The 24,096-nt window shown below is 41.9% G+C and overlaps 1 protein-coding gene across 7 annotated transcripts in view; it reads right to left on the bottom strand.

The window, feature by feature from the left end:
• ANKRD11 (ankyrin repeat domain containing 11) overlaps positions 1-24,096 on the bottom strand; it is a 159,889-nt gene that overhangs the window by 125,650 nt on the left and 10,143 nt on the right. For all 7 annotated transcript variants that reach the window (XM_056361032.1, XM_056361031.1, XM_056361037.1 and 4 more), the window contains one exon: positions 7,005-7,084. The gene's annotated coding sequence lies outside the window, so the exon portion shown is untranslated. The remainder of the gene's footprint in view (positions 1-7,004; positions 7,085-24,096) is intronic.

The raw sequence follows: 24,096 nt of genomic DNA, 5'->3' as shown, positions 1-24,096 counted from the left end.
TCTCAAGCATCTAATTAAGCCTGTAGCAAATTAGACTGAGCCTGCAAATCTCAGCCCTTGTTGTCCTGTCCTTCTAAAATTAAAGCTCTGCCAAGAACTTAACCAAGGGAACAGAAATAATGATGGCACCTAGTCTCCATCTTCACACTTGACAATTAAGACTTACTTTTCAGAAGCACTTCCTGTTTTTATAAGGAGTTCCCTTCTAAGGGGATCAATAAAGCATATCCCTCAATTCTGCATTTGCTTGCAATAATCATTTCCCCCTCTTACATGTATGTACGTGTTACAGAAACAGACTGCACCTCTCTGTTATGGTGTTAGACACTTCAGTGGTTCAGCCAAATCACCTTCCATGCAAGGTTTCCATAAAATTCAGACTTGTGTTTCCTGCTACTTCACACCACCGATTCCCACCTTGAGGGGTGTCAGGCAGCTGACTTTTACCTGTCGGACACCAACTGTCCCACTTGTGGCTCCACTGAAGATCACAGAATGGCTGGGGTTGGAAGATGCCCAAGTCGCTGATGCATCTACTCAGTATTCATGCCACAGGAATGCATTCCCCCAAACCCACAAAAAGCTACTTCCCCCGACTTAAAGAATTCACGAATTTGAATGTCAAAATCACCAGGCTCACAATTGTCTACACTATTATTTAAAAGAGCAAAAGTTAATGGAACAAGAACACCCTAAACCATTATTCATTCAAGAAGTACAACAGTGAGTCTGGTCTTATCAGCAGGCCTTTGGTCTGCAAGCTCCTTAGGGTAGGAACAGATTGCACACCTCTTGCTGCCAAATGCATCATCTGCACTTAATCACAGCATGATGGATATCTTCTGAAAACAAGCGATTTCAGCCGTATTTTGTGTAATCTTGCCGTTCCCCTGCAAAGCCTGTCATCTCACACCCTGAGTGTCACTTCCTCAGGGCGGAGACTGTAACTTCAGTCCCTTTCAAGAATAAACTTTGGTGCTACACAAAACACTCATAAATAAATAAAACCATTACTCCAAAGGCTGCACCTCACCCACCACACCAGAACCCGCCAGGAAGCACTTTTACTTTCAGAAGAGGGTGCACCCAGGAACACTGCTGCACAAAAACGAAACACTAACTGGCCATTTACATACCAAATAACCTGCAGATTCCCTTCCCAAAATCATGCTTCCGTGTGTCACCTGGGCTCTATGTCTCTCAGGAATCTTCCCCCAAGAAATAAGACTCCGCCAGTTACTGGAAATTGTGATCCTGTGTGCCATCTATGTTACAAGCTTGTTTCTAAACACAACTGTGATTTTTAAGTGTAGAGTCCTTAGCTGATACAAACCTAAAATACCCTAACTCAAGTACACTTCTTTTAAAAACCAGGATTTCTGTTGTCACAATGTAGCCCCTTCAGAGAATAAATTTTCAAAACCAAGTAGATTCCGGCAGGGGACACACACCAACCTTCTATCTTTTTAGGTAATTATTGCCACAGCTTTGCCTAGTTCTAAACAGAACACAAGAACAAAGACAAGTGTTTTATTTGGTGGTGGACTGCTCGCTCTTACCAAGAACTCCCTCTATGCCATGATGAACACACAGATCTGAATTACACCCAAAGAACAAGTCAAGCAATAAATTTTTTCAAAGAAGTTCCTGCTTAGCTCAGATCTGTTCATTAAAGGCTGCACTATGCACATGGGCCAGGTTAGCTTATTAGCAATGGAAAGGTTAGTGAAAGTAAATTAACTCAAGAGCTCCACTCTCTAACACCTGACACTCAAGAAAGGAGCCTCCCTACCTACACTTCTACTAAAAGGTACGTTCAGACTGAGGGCATGTAGGTGACATCTGCCAAAAGTGGCATATAAGTAACACTGGCAACTTAACAAGTTCTGATAAAATACAGAGAACTGTAAAAGCAGCAATTCAGATGCTCAAATCAAACACTCAGGCTAAGATTACACCTGAGAATCCAGCTTTTTCACTGGGACAGGGGAAGGATTTTCTGTATGTCTCAGCAGTGTTTCGTATCCAAAAACTCAAGACCTGTTCTAGCCAGGCTAGAAATCTAGGCTCACAATAAAGCCACCTCTGCTTAACTTCTGCTTACTGTGAAGATACAGCTTTAAAAATTAAATTCAGATTAACTTCAGTGCTGTCCATTACAGAGCACAAAATAGACAAGGCAGAAAAGTTTACCACTTCTAAGGGCCATGGAAACCCACCTTGCATTCATGCAGGTATGACAGCATACAAGCACGATGCCAGAGAAGAGCACTGGGTAGGAAACACTCTCCACCAATCCATCTCCTGTCCACCCTGGCTGCAGCCTTCCCTGGCTGAGCCACACAGCAGCACAAACCCAAACTCCCTCATTTGAATCACTCCAGGCAAACCTGCACCCAAAGAGCCACCCAGCTGCTGCGCAGCACTTTCAAAATCAGATTTTTTTATGACAGAAAGGGCTCCACCATTTCAGGGTTGGGGTGCAAACCACAGCAAAAGTCAGTCAAACCCACAAGTCACAGCTCTAGTTCTTTAATGTTACATAGGACTACTAATTCCACTTGCACATGGCTTCCCCACCCCTCCTCTCCAGGCACTGCTTCATAACACATCAGCTTCTCACCCCAAAAAACAGTGCTTTCGAACCGTACCCCAGACCCACACAGAAAGCCTCCCTGCTCAGCTCGGCTGTGACCGACATGTTAAATAAAAAAAACCATACGCTGCACTTCTGTTGTGTTATCTTCCAACCCCTCTAATTCGGAAGGGATAAGAATTGAAAGATGTGGAAAAAAGCCAGAGAGCTCAGAAGAACACTTCTATGCAAAGAAATATCTTCCTTGTGGAACACTAAGCTTTATTTTCCCCAAAGCAGTAAGAATTGAAAACTGTATATGAACATATTAAAGAACATTAATAGAAAAACACCAAGCAGTTAAGTAAAGTCACGTTTCACCTAAACAACACTACCATTATTGCAGCATCTGACTTTCAGAGGACAATTCAATCCTGGAAGCATGTATTGTAATTGCTTTTCCACTACGGGCCTCAGCTTTACAATTGTATCCTTCTCAGGAGGTCAGAACAAGGCACGGCTGCAGCTCTGAAAAGCAATTCTGTTTAGCAGCCCTACCTTATTCATTCTTTTAATCTTACACCTACATATTCATTATGAACTCCGTAAAAATACCACTGCCAAAACCACCATCAAAAGCCACTGCAATCTCTCTGCTGCTTGGAGAAAGCCTTGACCCCTCTGCTTCCCCTAATGAAGACATCCGGAAAGCACGAATCACACCAGCCATCAGCTCCAGCGCTGGGGACCAGCTCTGCGAATCAGTTGAGTCATTGAACCCCAAAACAAGCCCAGTGCAATGGAGCAATTTCTTGCTGTCAACAAGCAAAAAGCAGCTACCACGATGGACCTGGCTTGTTTTGAGCAAACTGTTCAAAACTGTTTAGTGAGAACATACCTGTCCTACTCATTGCAGCATGAGAGGTGCTGTGTTGCGGCTGCTCATACTGCATGAAGCTGGCAACTCACACAGTCAACTGAGCTCCCTTTTTCTCCACTCATTTAGATAGGTCCTCTACTACAGAAAGCTGGGGGGTGGGGGGAGCACAGGATGATGGGGGCGGGCGGGGACGGAGAACCTAAAAACATGCACAAAACCCCGTAAGTCTCTTTTAGAGAACTAAGGGTTAGCAATGTTTGTAGCATCTCCTGTATTTCACAATAAAGGAGCCATCTACCAAGATGGAGAAATCTCAGACTTTCATAGTACTTCCTACGGTGGAACAAGGTCCTCCGCTCCCTCCCTGCAAAATACCGCAACATTACTGGTCCTCCAGCTGCACCAATGCAACTACTTCTGGGTCAGCACATCATGCCACAAACAGTCCACATAAACCTCTAAACATTTATGTTTTATTTAAATGCTGAATATCTTGGGCATCAGCTTAACAGCACACCATCACAACCAGTGGTATTGGCATATGTGATGGGAACAAACCACCTCCCAGGCACAGAAACACCCTGCATTAGGTTTGCAACTGAAGGGGACAGCACAGTGGTACCCCCTCCAAGTCCCCTTCCAGCACTGAAGCTTTATTTCCATTAGCCAAGCCTCAAAGCATGGGACAGCATTGTCAGAATAGTGAACACAGCAGGATTTTACTACAGAGGTAAACTTGGTCCTGGAAGTCAGGCTCCTTAGTCCCTTTCAGTGGGGAATCCATGCAGCATTCTTCAGATCATGTTGCTTGGACAGAGGAGAAAAAAACCAAACCAGTTTTGTGCCCCAGTGCATTTTCACTCACAGGTTTACAGCAAAGGCAACCTCATTCTCATGGTCACGAATGGACAAGTGACGAAAGCTGAGCACTTTCATGACAACAGCTACTCCTCAGACAAGACGGAAGGTGACACATCATCACACTGCTAGTCTGGCACTTGGGTATGGAAGCACCCCAGGGTTTTAAGCATACACAGCCTCAGGAGTCAAAGATGATGACCTGCTTTTAGAATCATTGCTTTTTAGGAGGAGAAGTTTTTACTCAAGCTTGGGCCAGACATGAATTCTGTTCAATCTTTGGGCTACTCAGAGGATGGCATAAACTGCACATCAGCGCACTGGCTGGAACCTGCGTGATAAACTGCAGTGATCGTGTATGCCACAGCCTCCCCAACAGCACAAAGCCTATGAACTCACCTCTACAGTTTCAGAACATGCCAGGTTTGGGTAATTTTTTTTCAGCCAGCACTGGAGGATTCTGATGTTCTTTTCTCGCCAGTATCTCCATACTGCAGGGGCCCAGGAATGGAGCTATTAGACCCCAGACCAGTATGCATTTTAAGTAACACAATTGTCTGTCTCTGCAGAGCAGCAGATAAAAACCAATTTTACTGGAAAAGGTCACTCAACTGTCTCCTCCCAGGGCTCACACAACCCACAAAGCAAAATCACTCTTTTTTGTTTTGTTTCAGAAGTCAGAGAAACATCTGACTTCCTAAGTAATTATTTCTTTCTGCAGTCTGAATGCTTTGTCACATGATACATCCTTAACCTTCATCTGTCAAGTTCTTCCATCCACGGTTTCAGCTAGACCCACAATCAACACAGCGCAGCTTCAGATAAAGTACAAAACGTCCAAAGAGAAAAGGGCTAAAGATGGAGAAAAGCCTACACGGCAAACTTTTCTAAAGGGCAGCTACCACAGCAATGCAGCACATAATTTAAGCTCAGTAATAACCCTAAAAGGTATTAGTGGCCAAAAGGCAGGTGATGCAGACAAAAGGCCCTGGAGAGACGCAAGCCACCGTAATGCTCTGTAATCTGTCAGGGAGCAAGCCATTTTGCCCAGTGGGCAAGTATACTGTGCAAATATGTTTGAACATTTATTAAGTTTTTGATAAAGTGGAAGGTATTGCAATTAATTCTATCCTGTTTTTAAAAGCACGGTTTGCATTCAGGAAAGCAAAACACCATTTACTTCAAAACTCTAAATGAAAAATCATCGTAACGAACTATGAAATGTAATAGGTAGTAAACAACCTGGTTTATAATTGATGTTAGGATTCAGTTCAGTTTTTCAGGGGACTGCAGAGCACCCATTAAAGAAAGAGTTACTGCACACTACAGCAAAAGGTCTCACACTTGATACACTTTAATTACTTAACTGCAGCAGGGGAGAGTTACTGATGCCTAGTCCGTTTTGTTTCACTGTGAAAGGCTTCTACCACTATTAATATTCACCAAGGGAAACTGAAATAACATCTTCTCTCCATCTAAATACCTTGGAATTATTACAGACAAGCTAAATAATAAATAACTAAGATTTACTACATAGAACACTGAGGAGTAAGATTCTTTTGTTTGGTTTCTGAAAATCCAGGATGAAAGAAACTTACCAGCTTTCAAAGCCACCTAACAGAGCAGACCTGTATTTCCACATAGAGAAACTCTCCTTCAATAATGGCCTTTTATCGTATTAACAACTTCAACACAAATAATCCCACTGCAGCATAAACCAAGAGGTCAGCCAAGTACCCAAGGTGCCACAGCAGAAGCAACACACCATAGGTTATCCACTGAGCGCCTTCTCCATAGCGTTTCTGGGCACACTGAGGATGACCTTGAACCCTGCACCAATGCGCTTCCCCTCCATAACACCACCTCGACAGGCACTGCAAAGCTGAGCTCATGGACAGCAGCAAACAACAGCTTTTATTCAGCTTGCAACACACCAAACTGCCAGCACTGCAAAAAAACTCAGCAAGAACAAACTCCTTCCTACCAGCTACATCATTTTGCTTTCCAGAGAGCAGCACCCACCTCTCTCAGAAATACTGAGGCAAAAATCTTTTTTCCCCTCCCCTAAATTCCACTCCAAGACAGCCTATTATTTCTACATCTGCTGATGCTACCAAAAAGTTGAATCCTAATGCAAAATCAAACTGTACTCTCGGCATATTGGGAGGTTTCTCTGCCCAAAATGAAACATAGGTGCCATCTGTTTCAATTATACTAATCACAAGGAGACATAACACTGTGCAACTGGCACTTTTTAATAACTTTTTTCTTACAAAGACTTTTTCAAAGTGGAGAACCATGATATACTAGAGGCAGGAGAGTATTTAACACTCAGAAGTCAACAGCACCAACAAACTACACAGTCTGTTGGACAAACCAGTGCTGGAACTGCCCCCACAGGAAAGTTAACTTTAAGTTAGGGAAAAACTTGCTACACTTGATGTTATGTAAAAGTGAAAGGGCACCTTGGAACTAAAGACTTCTCCCAATATATTCTGGGTTAGTACCTTTAAGTTATTCCGTGGAAGTTTGCAATTTTCACCTTCAAATTTCAGAAAATAAAAGAAAAAAAAGGCGGGGGGGTGGAGGGGGTAAACCAGCACAAAACCAATCCAAACACATCAACATGGACACAAGCACTTGTTCAGTAATAAAACAGAAAATTTGGACAGAAGCAAGGTAAGTATTTACCGATTCCATAGTTGAAAGCTGTTGTTAGCAGGACATATATTAAAATCCAACAGAGATGTGTCCCAAAAACACTGTGTAATCTGAAAAACAGAGGGATTTGTTCATTAGAAAGTTAAAGCACATAATTTTATTCACCACAAGCATGCCGTATTTGAGTACATGAAGGCTACTAAATACAAATCCTTGCCTGATCCAGAAATAAAGTTTCTGATTGGGAATCTGCACAAACAGAATAATAAAAGAAACTGTGAAAAGCTTAGCAGAGCATCAGCCAAGTTCCATAACTTTCTTCTATTTGATTAGAAGAAAAATTTACTTGTCTCAAGGTTTCTGTAACCATCTGTGTGGTTTTACAGTCATTTTATTTACGGAAAAAATGTATGTCACCCCCCCAACTGTGAGAAACTCATGAACCGACAGACTACGCAGGGAGAGAGTGAACTGCCCACGTTGTGCTACCAGGTGCCCTGTCCCAGTAATTCACTTTCTTGAACAACTTATGTGGAATTACCCGTGACACAAGCACTTTCTTTTTAAACATACCTTCAGATCCTTGCTCTGAATAGCAGCTAATCTATTACAAGCTTCTAATTTTTTTTTTTTTTTTTTTTTTTTAAACAGGTCTTGCTGCACTTTTCAAGGATATTTTTCCAGCTACAAATTCCCAAAGTGACATCGGGCACGAACCACCAGGAGCTCTCAGCACCCACAGCAATGAGGAATTCCATTCATTAACTGGGCAACTGAATGTGTACATGAAAGGGTTGGCAGACGATTCTGAGCCCGAAATGCAGTACCTGAGCCCTTCACCACTTCTCACGACAGAGGAAGGCTCAGCTGTGTGGAGCTGAGCAGTCTCAGGTGACTGTCACGTCAGCGTGTGCAGAAACCCAACTTGCTTGACAAGCGTTAGGGCTGCAGCTAAACCCGGCCTCTCTTGTGAGTCACCCAGCTTCGCCTGCATGCCTGACAAGCACGTTTGCTCAGAAATAAATTTCTCTCCCAGCCAGAGCAAACTAGTCTGTTCCAGATGAGATCTCCACAGAAGTCAATACTGGTTTTCAGGTGCTCTGACCTGCTCCCCAGCTGCAGAGGGGACAAGTTTCAGACAGCACAGCTCAGTAGGAGCCTGTACAAGTTATATGAGCAAGGGCAAGCCCGAACTACAAATAAGCACTTTTGAGGGTTTGCAATGTGGAAGACCAGAAAGCGTGGGCAGAGCTACACGTAAAACATTGTCTTATCCCAGGATTTTTTTACATCCATGTCAAACCAAAACGCTTCCTGATATCCACTGAGCATTAGCGGGTTCTTACTTCTACCCGTAAGGGACCTGTAAATACGGAAAGAGTCAATATGTGCTCCAAACAAAAAAGCAAAATTTCTTCAAAACATGCATTAGATATATAACAGCAATACCTGAGCTTCTGCTATGCTTCCACAGCGAAGCAGCTCAATAGCGGAACTTTGTAAAAAGAAATAAGCTGATGACGTACCGCAGACTACAACTGCTAAATCTCAGCTGTGCCAGGCAAGCAGCAGTAACCTGAAGCACAGGCACTGGGCTTTGCCCCATCCGACTGAAGTTATTCTGGTTCAGACAAACAGGTTAAAGGGTTCACTGCCAATGCCATAGTGCTCAATGCCAAATTCCCTTCTTCAAATCCCACGTCCCACCTGAACTCTAGACTCTGTAAACCACACTAAGGGACACAGTGACCAACCCCTGTTCCAGCTGACAACGGAAAATTTGGGTTTCTTCCAAAGTACCTTTTCTTCTGAAAGGAAAAGTTCTAAAAACCAATTTTATACTCAAAACCTCGCATATATAAAGTTACAAGTGGGGAACTACAAAGTACAAAACGTGCATTTCAGCAAAACTACCTACCACTTTTGTTCACCTACTCCACTTACAGCTGCGCCTTACAAAGTGCCAAAGCTCCCCAACTTGACCACCACCTTAACTCCTAGGACCTTCACATACTGGTCCCCCTCCTAACTACATTCCGCTTCTTGTGTTCTTTTTGTAAAACCTCTCACACACAGATGCCTTTACTGTGGAGCTCCTTTGGGACAGCCAACCACTACTTTTAAAACCTTGTTTTAGTCTATTATTATCCTCCCGAATTCTGCCTCCACAACTTCCAAGGCCCAGCTCCCTCACACCACACTCCAGAGTGCAACGCTTCTTTAAACAGCAACAGATTTAGTTTCCTATGATGTTCTCACAACTTCGCAGTCCACAGGACTGGCCTGTGTAGAGCTCATGACTTGCAGTTCAATTTTATACTTCACTGCTGCCCATCACCTTACAAAGCACTTCGCTGATGTAGCTGGATTTGGACACCTGCTTTCCAACAGGATGGTCTTTAAATAACCATCCAGGAGAGACTGCACGGCTGACCAGGATATAGAGCCGAGGGGACTGGGAGCCCTGGGAAAGCCTGGTTTGTTTTGAGAAACTTTCACTCCCTGATGAAAAGTCAAAGGGAAGATTTCCAGATGATGAACACAGCTGCATCCAACCCAGAGCTGCTACCAACTAAGCTGAGGCAAGCCTTAGGAACCACAGCTAAAAGGAGCAGGCCAAAGTAAAACCAGAAAATCCAAAGGAACACACAAAGGCGCGTGGTCATGACTCAAAGTAAATCCTGCAGCAGGTGAACTTTTCCAAAGGAGCAAAAAAGGAAACAAATTAAAGTTCTGTGACACTTTTCTTTCAAAAAAGCAAAGGAGATAAAGACATACAGCTACCTCCTGTGTTTTCCCAAGGCAAGCGAGTCCTGGGGCACTGAAGGATCCCCTGATGGGGAACTGCAGTCCTATGGAGTGTGATGACAATATCCACACAGCATTTTTTCCAGCACGATTCCTCTGCTCCTGTTATATTCTTCTTCTCCGTAACAGAAGTCACAACTCTAATAAGAGCTATCCACTTAAACAGTAATAAAAGATAAACTGGGGCTGGGGGGAAGCTGAACTTCCAAATACATTATCTCAAAATTCAGTAGTGCTACTTGCTGATAGCAGTGACTATGATCAATTGTGAACAAAATTATCAAAAAGTCTACAGAAATCCTGTCCAGTGACGTACCGATACACAATTTTGAAGTTCTATTTACACCTGCTTCCTGGCCTATGTAGAGCAATTTTATTCATTACTTAATTCATATATAAAACATACATTGAGTGTTGTAACACTGAAATAGTGACCACATATGAGCCAAACAACTTTCATAAGGAATAGGGTACCATTATTTTTATTTTTTTTACAAAATGGTTATGAAATTACTTCTGAAGTACAGCTAACACTTCAGTGGAAGATGCCCAACGCACAGATCATGGGTAATACCTGTCTGGCTATACATATTTGGGTCCCTCACACAGCACTGCTGTTGTGCAGTATCCTATATGTCAACTTAAAACTAGCTTCACTTCCAAAAGCCTAAACTAATAACGTTACACACATTTATCCACTCAATTTTCTTAGCTTCTGACAAAAACATATCACTTCACAAACTAACATTACAATCCTTGTTTTCCCTTCTGTGAACTTAAAACGCTGACCACTGGACAACACTCTGGTGCATGCCGAGCTAACTGTAGCTACACAGAAATCATTTTGCAATGCAAAATGGCAGACATTCAGTCTTCCTTCACATTGAAATGGTAGTATAAATCCCAAATAATTAAAGTGTTCAAGGTGACCAGGTTCTGTTTTAAAAACAGGCTCAGTCTTTCAAGACCTGTGATGTTTTATTTTACATTAATGTGAAGTAATTTGGAAACTCTGGGTAAGCAGAGAGTTCCATTAAAAAAAAAAAGTTTCAGCCTCTAAATTCTCCCACCAACTCTTGTTCTGTAACATTGACCATGTAAGTCCTCAGCAGCTCCCCACAGATCACTTACTGATTCTTCTTGCTGCATGCCCACACCAATCAGTAAGCTTCAGATCAAGAGTGCAGGGTACAGCTTTTGCTGGCTTTCACTGAAAAAATCCAGGAATTAAGTAATTCAAACTTCTTTAATAAAAGGGTATCTTGTAACTTCACAGCAATCAGTATTTGAAGGTGGAAAATGCTTTACAACCACAAGATGTGACCTGAAAAAACCCAAGTATACTTGCATTAAGATAACTATAGACTACTTGCATCAAAGCAGCTTGGCCAGGCAGTTGCAAACTGGCAGAGGAACACTAACTAGTTCCAGCAGCAAGGTGGAAGGTGGCTCGATACACTGATGTCAGCCATAAAAGAAAAAAAAAAACAAAAAAACAAAAAACCAAAAAAACAGGCCAGTTCTGTACAGGCGCAGAGTCACTTAGAAGGGTCACTATTAAAAAATATGTTCAAGATTCAACAATTTTATACATCTAAATATTTCTAAATTTGATCAACAGAATGCAGAAAGGGTTCTACTTAAATCTCCATGTTACAGGGAGTAAGAAAGAAGCCATCTGCCAAAGCCTCATTTCAAGCAACCAAGAGGCCAAACTCCCCACAAGCAACTACGTTTTTTGTTAGTGCTTCTTTGAAGCAAAAAGTTGTATTTTGATTTAAAGACAGGCTTGCATCAATTCAGATTTTATGGTGATGCAGAACTAAGAAGCATAACAGGATATCAGTGTGATATTTAGATTCTGGTTTAGACCAACTTGAGAATGGAAAAAAATCTCTAGGGAGTAGGACAGCCCTTTTCCACAGCGCTCATCTGCTTCCCTCAAAATAATTTCAGGGAGAGACAGAATTTCAATAAGGCATCTCTCTGAGGGCTTCAGTAAAAATATACACTGGGGAACACACAAGACACCAATGAGCTCACGCTTTCAGATATGCTCCATTACCTCAGATACAGAACTCAAGGAGGCACAGGCACAACAAACTGGGGGGGGTGGGAGAAATGGTTTCCAATGCACCCCCATAGGCATGCTCAGAACAACTGTGAGAGACTGCCTGCACAGCACCCTGTATACAAAAACTGATCTTTCACCCTGCTGAAATGGTGAAGAACACTTATTCTCAGAAACTGTAAAAAAAAAAAAAACAAATCACATTATAATTCAAGAATCTGAATGAAAATGGGGGGAATCCATAAGCAGACAGCACTGCCAACCCCCTGTACTTACTATCAACTACAGATCTTCTAGGAGTATTTGTAGGAACCTTCTGCAACAACAGGGATTCTATTCCTGCCTGGTTACAGCACCCATGTCGCTTAAGAATCCAGACAAGTGTTAGAGTTCGAGGAAAAAAATAAAATGCCACATATACAAAAACAGTGTAGAAATTATTGCCTCCCCTTCATTCTGTAGGTTTTTCTCACACCACCTTGAAAGCCAAGAACAGTCCTGCCCACCGCAGCAGTGAGGGCTTTCCTCCAGCCCGCTGACAGACATACGGCCAATAAAGATCATCAGATTTGTGGTGATTTCACTCAAGAGCCTGGAGAAGCACACCCAGACCACTCTACACAGCTTGGCGCTATTTAGAAAGAGGAAGGAAAAGGAGAGGTGTTGCACTGGAGATTGGGGGGGGGGGGAGATTTCTTTCCAAGAACTACGCAGAAATTAGAGATAAATAACATGCCTTTAACTGAAATGCCCTGCATCCTATCAGCAGCTTACAGACCAACCACCTCCAAACAAATGCATGCTGAGCAAACTGTTATGTTCAGTGAGACCAGTCACAGTTGCTCACACATGCAGCTGTCCCTACATTTTAAGAAATTTCTGGTAGTGATATGAGCTACAAAAACTGCCACTCACTAGAATTTACAAAGAAGCAAGTATTTCTGAAGCAATTATAATAGCCAGCTATGCTCATACAGTACCAATTACACAAGTGCAGAGAACTCCACTAGTACTTAAAAGAAAAAAAAGGAAAAAACCCACCTTTCAGTATGTTCGATCATGACAAAATTGAAACATCAAGTAAAATTTAATTTGATAGCTTTCAGAAACTAAGTAGGTAACATATTCTTGTTCTCAAAAGTTCCTTTATTTTGCCCTGCAGATAACATGTATGCTGAGATCTACATTTTTTAAAGCTCCTGTCATCTTTGCCACTTGATAAAATACAAAATAACCCGATACTGTCCTCAAAAATACAGATCAAGATAGTTCTGTGTGGGCTGAAGAGTCTGAGGCTCAATTCTTCCCACCGAAACAAGCACGATGGAAGGGAAAGATGCAATTCCTGTGGATCCAAATTGTCCTTTTAAGTGTTTTAACTGGAAGTCTGACATGGACAACAGAGTCCACAGGAAACTGGAGGTGGACAGTAGTCTCAATCCAGGAACAACTAAGCTGTTTAGAGACCTCCAGTGAATGAACCCAGTGAAAAACCCAGAATCTGTGATGTCAAATAACTACTTTCAATGTGTTTCAGGTATTCCTCAACATTTGTGCTTTTTTCTATTCATTAAACGACACCAGCTGCAGCATTTATACACTGATACAACGATTGGACTCCACTTCCATCACCAATATTCTTGGCTGACCCCAAGGATCACTGCACACCATTGCTGTCTACTTCACAAATACTCTGAACATTGTGCTTGCAAGGAGAATGGGAAATGACACTTGTGTACAGTAGGTTTCTGTCCCATTACAGAAATGAGACTTGAGAAGTCCAAATAAAAATTCTGTAGTTCATTTCAGTAGGCCAAAAGAAGTAGTTATACACTTTTATGCTATCTGTGTTTGAATTGTATTAAACAAAAAAACCAATTAGCAGCAGAAGCCTAACATTTCACTGAGTTTGACCCTTACAAACACACAACATGTAGCTGAGCAATAAACTCTGAAATTACTAGACACACCAACTTTACTACTGGGTATCTGGTTTCTTCACATCAGACTTTAAATTTCCCTACCTTCAAGAGTATCTCAAATTGCTAACCTCTAAAATTACCTATCATTTCTCCTAGAATGATCTGTGAAAGCAGCCTTAAAGGTACTTGGTAGGGTAAAAAACTGGGGCTGTCAGAAGTGTCCCAGCTCCCAGCATAACCTGAAAGCTTAAATCATTGAAGTAACTCGTTTTTCCTTGGTGTGATGTGGCAGAAGAGCAAAGCAAGCCTGAACAGTTTCCACTGAACCAGATTTTTCTATTCTGTGCACGAAGTTAAGAGTTCTGGAAATACACAAGCATGTTCCCTCATCTCTCCTCCTTCACCCTTACCACCCTCTTCTGTGGCTTCTCTGATGAGTGGAAAGTATTAAGTCAAAATACAGCTTCTGTGATTTCTTTAACCAACCTTGGACTGAAGCTCAAGGCTACAGCTTGCCCTTCTGTACTAGCAAGCAGAGACAAGGCTTGGTCTGCCAGTGTAAAGGACATGCTGTTTTCCATGCTACAATTTAGTCTGCATAAATTAATAAAGAAAACTCTCCTACTTCTAAAAAAAAAAAAATGTTAAATACTTTAAAGATTACACACTTTTATCACCGAACAGATAAAGACATCTTAACTACACTAGCAATGCTTGCCCTATACCAGCATTAATGTACATCAAATGGCCATCTCTATCATGGATGGAAATAAGAAAATGGTTGGGCACCCAAAAATGGTTATCCAGTGTCACTTCAGCCGCCCAGGGAGCTATAGGCGTCCTTGTTTGTCAGCCCCAATGCTTCCAAATAATCCCCCAGACCTTATCATTTGTCTTTTTTAGAGCTCCAATATGAAATGTAATTACCTAAGACTGCTGGGTCTTTCCAGCCTGGCTGAATCTCTTCCAAAAAGATGCATCATCGGGCTCATTTCTTTATTAAATTATCTGCACGTGCAAAGCAAAAACCCACTGTCTTGCTTTGGAAGAACACACTGTTATTACTGGTACACAGCAAAAATGAATATACACATTAAGACCACGAGAATGCGTTTCCGAGAAAATCAGCACAGAACAGCAGCATCATATCTACTTTCAAATAACCTGAACTGGTGAGCTATCCAGCCATAAAATTCAGCAACAAGATGTACAGAACCCTCAAGCTGTTTATTTCAGTGTGTAGTAAGCTGTTAATTCTTAAGCCATTTGGAAGAGACCCAGGACAGACAATAGTGTGGATATTCAAAGCAAAACTGTTCCATGATTATTTTTAGTTCACATGATAATGAGCAGAAATTGCAACCTCTGTATCCTAAACATTTGCTGAGCCCCATCTGAGAAGTAGCAAAATTCCAATCCAGTTATTCTGTAGCCTGACAATACAAAGCCAGTATGAATAGCACTGTTTTTAAAGCTTAAGTACAGCAACATACATGTAGGCATGTAAAATGAAGGGCATAACATAACTGAAAATCAAACATTTCAGAATGTGTGTATCCAGAAGAAGAATTTCAGGTCAACACAAAACCAAACCTCAGTAAGTTCACGTAAAAGGCAGGAGGCAAAGAGAACAAATGCTCTTCTTAGGCATACAAACAAGTAGAAATAAAGGCAAACTAGCACTACCAGAGTCAACCACATGAGCAGTAATATTCCCAGATGTTGACAATTAGGAAGGTTTATGGGAAAACTAAAAGAAATTAAGCAGTTACTAGAAAACTTACCATATATTAAAAACCTACAGAATTTAAGCTTTTAACAAAAAACAGCCAGATTTATAGATGCCTGTGGACAGAAATTGGGTAAAGAATTGCAACAGATTCATCTGGCAAACAAATTGAGCTGCCAGTTTCCTAGCTTACATTCATCATAGCCATCCTGCCTGCACTTAAAAACAAAAATAACCCCAGTGGCCTAGGGGAATTTCTACCATTTGAGAGCTAAAAGACACATGATAAAAACACACTGAAGCACCATCAAAAGGGAACTCAAAGGTGAATTTTGAAGACAGGCAAAAGCACTGCCCATCTTAGAGCTCAAAAAAACCCACCATGCCAAACAGAACGAGACCAAGCTAAGAAAATCTTGAAGCTTCAACCTGTCCTAATTAAGCTTCAAGATGCTCGCTTTAAACAACCCAGTGAAAGCAAGAAGTATGTTCTCTGGGTTTAAACCAGTAATTTAAAGTTAGATCACAGCTGCTGTCAAATTTCAGGTACCTTCTCCTTGTCATTCCTCCTAAATACAAATCTGAAGCAGGTCTAAGACATACTTCCTGCCATCAGACTTAATACCTTCCCTGTAACTTTTACAAAGAGCCCCTTACTACTCAAATCCACTCAAATTCCCTTTGTAAGTTCTTCTCAGGGAAGGAAGGAGGGTTAACGATGCTGCTAGGCTAGGAAGAGCACCACTGTATTTAAAAATATGAGTCTGCAATTTCTCACTCTGTGCTCAATTTTAACACATTGAGAAAACAGAGACCATTCTTTGGAAGGAGAAAAAAAAGAAAAAAAAAGACTGACAAGACACATTTGTCACCTTTAGAGTCTCAAACATTTGCAACCATGCAACTCAGTGACAAACCGGATACAGATTACTATTAATAACAGAACTATTTCCTTTCCTTTCTGAAAGCTGATTTGTGAAAAGGATGCAAGTATCCCATTTTAAAACATACTAATTAGCCAAGGAGGAGTCAAGGAAGTCACTGTTCAGTCTTTTAAAATGTACACATAGTATCTATCAAAGAAGAGAAAAACAGAGGAAATTTATCCAAGGAGTGCACAATCACCCACTCCAAGCAGCATTATACAACCTCCTCAGCCAAGAAAATTCAGTGTAGTGTTATGAATATTACAACCACACACTTCACTAACTCAGATACAGGTTTCTTTTCTTAAGAATATGCAGGTCTCACTCAAAGGCTCACAACCAGATACGTACAGTCATTATAAGGATTAGATGACACCGTTACCAGCCGCAGCAGCAGACCTGGCTTGATGACCCAGGAGGTTCCCCAGAAAACCACGTGAAAAACACAATTGTTAAAACGCATTCAGCTCTTCAGTTTCCAGAGTTATGACAAGCACCTTACAATCGCCTCAAATTACACAGCAAGGGGAAACGGTAGGGGAAGTGCCTCCTTGGTTTACACACAACTTCTCTCCCCTATTGTCTAGGTCCTGGCGAATTAAGGTCAGAATAAAAAGATTCTTCAAAATACCATATAAATTGAAAGCACCTACCTTCCACTGATTTCCCCCCACACCCCTTCTATTATAAGACCTGAACAAGTTTAAGTAGCAGTTGCCATCATTAAAGAAGTTGCTCCCCTCCCGTTCTCCTTTCTCCTGAAAAATGAACACCCTGGCAGCGCCGGGTAACAGTGATGAAGCAGCAGGCTGCTGCAGTCCTACCCAGCTACAGAAAGCAGGACTGGAAAACAGCAAGAGGAAGACACAGGCCACCTCAGCAAGAGACTCACCAGAGAGCATTACTGAATAATAGAACAAGGAAGTCAAATGTCTGTCTGCGTACGTCAGTGGTACCCCAGCTCCTCAGGAGGGGCTCAAGGGCTGTGGGCGAAGTTACTGGTTACAGCTGAGCCAAGCTGAGCAGGGACATCTCTGCCCCTGCTCAGCTGCTGGATCCCTCGGGATACTTCCGAAGTTCGTCCATAAACTGGCTTATCCCGCCAGCCCAGCAGAAAGCCTATTCGCCTCCCTCTGCCCACTGGTCTCCCACTTGCTCCTCCAAGGGGCTGAGCTGGCCGGGGCACCCCAGGAAGCGGCAGCCCTCGCAGGGGAGGGTGGGTGAGCCTCGCCCCCCGCCACAGCAGCAGTGAACCCCCTCCAGCCCTGCCACAAAACCACACCCCGAGAAAATCAACAAACACCTAGGGAAAGGGCATATCCCTTCCTTCAAACACACTGCCGTCCAAACAAACAGCACAGAGGGTGGCAAGGAAAACGCTCAGAGGACAAAAGGACAGAGTTAGGATTAAACCCAGTCCCTTGATCCCTGGCCAAATGGCCTACCCATAAGCCCACACAACTTCCAGAGCCAATTTAAAATCCTGAGTGTGCTATACTTCAGGTTATAAAATCATATTTAGACACACATTTGAAGCGTTCTTTGCTCTGCTGGTGGCTAAAAACAATTCCTTTGTCATCAAATCTTGCTTCAGCAAGCTGACGTGACGTTTTTAACTCAGGAAATAAGATAATTATGGTTCAAGGTAAACAACTACAACTGTGCATTATAAACAGTTTCTAATTTTAAGACCAAGTCCCTCTAATGCCATCCATATTTCAAAGAAAGTTTCCTTACAAATGGTTTAGGTTGTCTACGTAGCTTGCGACTGAGCCCTATTGCTGATCAGCATCAACAGCAGATCTTGGGGAAAACACAGGCAGGTGTAGCAGATAAAAGTCTAGCAGATGCAGCAGGTGAGCTCCTGGATCAAAATGAGTCAAGGTAAGCCAAACATGAAAGGAGGAAAATATACCCTGAATCTTAAATAGCTTTTGAGAGGTAAAAACAGCCTCTCTCATAGGAACACACAGAAAACGGCAAGTGCCAAGACCAAAGCTACACCTACTTATGCAATATTTGCTGCAAGTCATTTTATATCCCAGACCTCGAAACGCCCCACTGCAGCTTCCCCAGCAGCACAAACAGCAAGAATTCAAGTTAAAACTTGCTGCAAAAATAGCAGCTACCAAGTCCTTCCACACAAGGCAGTTAAACTCACCTACAGCTATCCGCACTGTCTAAACTAGCCCTTGTGCTACTGCTACCATAAAATACTCTCCCAAGTTACCTAGAAACTAAGTTACCAGCCTTATAATAAACAGAAGCATCACCACTGAGACTTCGCAAGCCAAATGCTGAAGCACAACATCTGAATTTGTCTGGAACTACAGTGAGGGACTGAGGGCAGCAAGCTGTCTGCCTCCAAGATAAATCACACACAGAGGTAGAAGTAACATGAAAAACACCTGCTTATAGGTGTTAGCCTGGTAGGCTTTCATTCTTCCTCATCCGAAGAGAAGCAAGTGCTAAATTACAACCAAACGAACACAGCTGAATGAGAGAATGTAGTAGAGCAAATGAGATCCAATACAGACAAAGCATTCTTAAACAGAATGCTTCTGAGACAGAAGTGGTCAAAACCATTCAACCAGCCAGTTGTGAGAACACAGACGTTTCTGCAGAAGACTAAACAGTAAGAAGGAATCACGCGGCGAAGCCTTGCACAGCTTGGCAGAGTTTGCTCCTCTAAAACTTTTCACCATTAAACATTTTCAAACAACCCCACCCCATTTCTGCTATTGTTGTCAGAGAGGGAATTCCAACCAGAACATTCTTCCATTGGAAGAACAAAATGGTAATTCTGCATAGCAAATATACGATTTACACAGTAGTTCATCCAGTAACACAAGCTGCCTCCTTTAAGAAATAATATTAACATGCCTTGAGTCCGTTGCACAGCAGCACAAGTGTATTTTTAGATACAAACATTTGAAGACAGCGATACGGTGGAAGTCTCTCAGGTTGAAGTTAGCCATGGGAGGTTAATCTCCCTACACCCTGGAGAGGGCAGTTCATTAAGAGGCTGTTCACAGCAGAAGGAAGCAATACACCCACTCCCTGAAGAAATCCCTCTTCCCATGACTGCACACAAGGCAGCTCCTCTGAAGTCTACGCTGCCCCCCGTCTCAAGCAAATTTGCACCATTTTTTGGTAACAGCACCATGTCCAGGCTGAGTTAGAAAGCACTCTTCCCATCCAGATCTCTAGCACAATTAATGAAGCTAAATTCAACGCTTTCTTCAAGGCATGACATGGGGTGCAAGTAGCTCAAAGTCAGCCAAAGTGTCCACAAAAAGGAGGGAGCAGAACGACAGTCTGGCTTTATAATGTTTTATCTGCGATTAACACTTCTTCATGACTTCTGATAAGGTAACGTATTAGCTGTCAGACCAAACCCAAGAGCAAATAAGTGAACCTTAAAATATCCTCAAAGTGAAGCTTCAGAAAGTCAAATACTCTCTCTGCCACCAAAGCCACTCTGCCCTTCTCTCCCTAAGCAATAAATGTTTAACCCAATAATCAGGTAGTCTATTCAATGAGTCCACAAAAGGTAACGTAGTCACCACATGCATTTGTTTATACCTACAACTGTGCTCCGTTGCAATTCATCAAGCAGCCCTTCAGGACCACACCTGTGGAAAAAAAACACCTCAAAAGTTTGCCAAGATAGCTGCCTCAGACCTGGGAAGAAGTCAAAAAACATAAGCTGTCTCCAAATTAGCCATCGTACACACCCATCTATCTACAGTTTATGGGTCATGTGGGTATTTTGGTTGGTTGGTTGTTTTAAACAAGTTAAGCAGAATGCCCAGCTATGCTCTAGCAATGTAACACCATCCCCTTGACTCGAACCACGGGCTAAACATACATCATACACCTTTACCTTTACTCCCATGAGGGTGTTCCTGTGATACTGGAAATATCAGCTCAACACCAGCATGAAAAATTGCTTTGTAATATTTTCTTGCACAACTACATATTTTCATACTTAACTCTCAAACAAAATACTTCCAAATTATAAAGCATTTAGTGTGGATCACTTGATTTTCAAGCAGCTTAAGTTAAAACAAAAACGCAGTAAATTCAGATAAACCTACAAATTACCTAGCACAAGTGTTAATTATTTCATAAATTGCCAGCAAGTCTGACTGCCCCATCTGATAGCTTAGAGATGCTGGCATTGTCATAATGCATTACCTACGTCCTTTAAAGAGGTAAATCTGAGTATCCCGAATAAACATGTCACTGAAGAACACAAACTATTGGTCAATTCTGTCATTTATGTGACAACAGGTAGAAAAAAAAAGGGGGGGGGGGAGGGGGGGACGACAGTGTACACAATATCCAGAAGTCCTGACTACAGACAAGCCATTTTTCAGACTTTTATTAAAATTAGATTGGCCTTTGACTATGAATCACATCCGCCTCTTGTAAACAGCAAAGGAGCACCAACATGATAGAGTGAAAGACACAGGAATACGCAAGGAGAACAGAGGTGAGTAACATCTATTAAAATGGCTGCTCCCTACCCACAGCACACACGCTGCACTGTGCTTATACACCTCAAAAAAACATAGTTCATTTGTAATAGCTCACAGCTTTCATGGAAGGCAAGCAAAGCTGTACTAAAATATGGTGGGTAGGTATAAGAAAAATAAACCTTGATTCAGCCCTGCCTTCCCTCCTTAGCCCTACCTCCCCCAAATAGGATGTTACCACTACTTGTTTACACACCATTACAGAAAAAAATGCTTGGTTTCTTAATACTGCATTACAGAACAAAATGTTGCCCAATTCTTTCTGTAAAGTACCAAGAAATAACTGTGAGACCATATGTATCTGAAAGCATCTGGGTCCTGGAGTAATCCGGACTTAGGTAACCAACAATTGGAGTCTAACCACGAAGAGCAGGAAAGAAAGGGCTAACATACAAATTTTCTTTAAGACCTAAAACTGAACCAGAAATTCATTTTGAGAAGTCTGATTCAGAAGGCAAGTGAAATTTGCTTCTCCAGTTACAATTTAAGGTTACTGCCACGAAAGCACACAGACAAAAGAGAATCCCATGTGGTTGATTTTCTCTCCTTTAGCTCATCCCTAAGCAAAAATGAATCATTCACTAATTGACAAGTTCAGTTTGAACCAATGCCACCATGATTCTTATCTCGGTAGCTGGAAGGCAAGTCCTCCCAAGGATTCAACAAGACATGGACAAAGGCAGAGATCAGCATCATTCTGTTTTCTCAGCCTGTCCAAAATCATCACGCACCTGAGCACAAATACTCCTGGAGATCGTGTTGTACTTTACCCTTGAAGTCACAGTAAAGACAAGAAAGCACACGCTTCTACGTGCTTACGGGACCCCTTACAGCCCCCAGCCCCTTCAGACGAGGGTAAAGCCCACCACAACACTATAGCTTGTATGCAGGGGTAGCATCTAAAGCCTTAAATCACCTCTGCCTTGGGATGGCCCCACCATCTTCAGCTGTAAAATCAGCTTCCTACTGCCAGCTGCAGTCGACATATATAATGCTCACATCTGCATTTTCTGAGCCTGGGGGGTTCATGAGTGGAAGTAAATCAAAAGGAAATGTGGGCACAGTACAGAAGAAGAGCAGCCATGGTGTGAGGTAGACATGGACAAGGCAGCCAGAAACGAGAGGTGCAAAACAGACCCAAAATCCACAGACAGGCAACAAATGACTAAAATCCATCTTCACCCTCTTTCTACCTGCTCTTAGCCAAAAGGAAACTTTTTTTTTCCCTTATAAGCATGACTAAGTGCTTTGGTATCACTCTGTTAGACAAAGCTCACTGTTGTTAGAAGCCAGGCTTGGGGTGGAAGAGAAGGCGTTTGCCTGGCTGCAACCACCACCGTAAAGACACAGACACATTATTATGAAAAGCAAGTCAACTTTTTATGCACAGATAAGGATAACAAATGTTTCACTGCTGTATTTCAAACATTTAAGATCCTACACTGAACATAGGAAAGTGTGTTACTAGTTAGGCTATTACAGCAAATGAAATGAAAATTGAAAATGAAGTCTAACTGACACTAAATTTAAGTAAATATGTATCAATTCCACAATCATCATAATACATGATAGTTATGACAAAACTTCTGCAGAACAGAAAAGCACCCTTGATAACTCTGAATATTAAGCCAAGGTACCACAGGCATCTTACAGTTTATATAAATAAAGTGCCTCCTGCAAATATCATGGTTCCTTCAGTGCAAACTGCAGCATGATTAACAGAGGTCCATTATAAAGGCAATACATAACCTAGCTCCTGTGAGTAGTCACTGGCACATCGGACTGCGTTTCTATGGCAACCAGGGAGGAAAATATAAAGCAAATTACAGTTAAATGAAAATTATTCTCCATGACAATATATGTTAATGCAAGAACATTTGCAAGGCCATTCTGGATAAAATGTTTACATTCACATATGTTTACAAAAAAATAAATAAAAGGCAATCTATAACAGCTAATGGATCATCCAAAGATAAAGATCATAGTTCCCCCACCCCACCCCCCAAGTTTTAATGTATTCAGAATAAAATTCTTCAAGCTAACAGAATGGAAAACAAACCACCTTAACAAAGGTATCTGCACATTTAGATATGGTCTACATTCTTTAAGAAACAATTTTTCCAAAGATCTAACATGTACAGCTTTGAATGTTGTGATCCTTTAATTTTCCTGGCTGCAAACAAAGAGCACATTTATACCTCCCCATCCCAGTAGAAAATGTTTTAAATGAGAGGTTAAGTCACTTGGAATATTTATAGAGATCTGACTGAAACTGGAATAGTGCCTTATTTTAATCAGCTATAACTTACTTACTGAAAGCTGAAAAGTGTTTTATACCTCAGAATTTGCAGCACTGACTCCACAGCTAGGAGAGCCTTATACCTCACCGCAGTTTAAAAGCGGCACAGGTCAATCAGAACCCCTTGTCAGATACTTTTAGAAAAGCCCACAATTAAGGCTTTAAAAGGTTATCCTACTCTCCCACCGTGATCACTTAGCCTACAGTCCTTTTCTTTTTTTTCTTGAGGGAATATATCTCAGTTTTAAAATATCTTTTGAATCATGAGTGAAGTTAATTGGAATGAAGCTCATTCAAGAGGCAGCCACTTATTTATTTCTTTAACTCACTTGGCTTGTACCCCAAAGAAAAGCCCAAAGAAAGAAAGTAGGTTATAAACTGACTTACAGTCTCCTTTCCACTCTGAAGCGCCACGTTTTAAGAACGGTTTAAAATACTGCATTGGAAAAAAGCACCCTTCTCAGCCGCGTTTCACGGTTCCCCCTGCCAAGTTCCTTTCCCATAGAAATGGCCTGCCTGTTCCGCAAGTAACACAGGTGCAGGTTTCTTAGGAAGACCCAGAAAGAGCACAAGGCACTTTTTGAACCCGTTTCAGCAAGCCGGGAACACAGAGGACTGCATTCACTCCACTGACACATCTGAACTTACTCCGTACACGCTCCCACTGACCTCTGCATCTGTCTCTCTCCTCCACCTACAGAACAATACTTGAATCATGAGGATCATAACTTTTTATGACAGTGGGAAAACTGCAATATTCTCCACAAGTTCACTCCACCCTGCACATAAAACTGCTCATAGGTTCAACCATAAAGCAAACTACCTT

Source organism: Falco biarmicus, chromosome 15, assembly GCF_023638135.1.
Source record: "Falco biarmicus isolate bFalBia1 chromosome 15, bFalBia1.pri, whole genome shotgun sequence".
In the NCBI taxonomy this organism is placed as follows: domain Eukaryota; kingdom Metazoa; phylum Chordata; class Aves; order Falconiformes; family Falconidae; genus Falco; species Falco biarmicus.
Note: the sequence above shows the minus strand (reverse complement) of the source record. Positions and strands in the feature narration are given on the sequence as shown.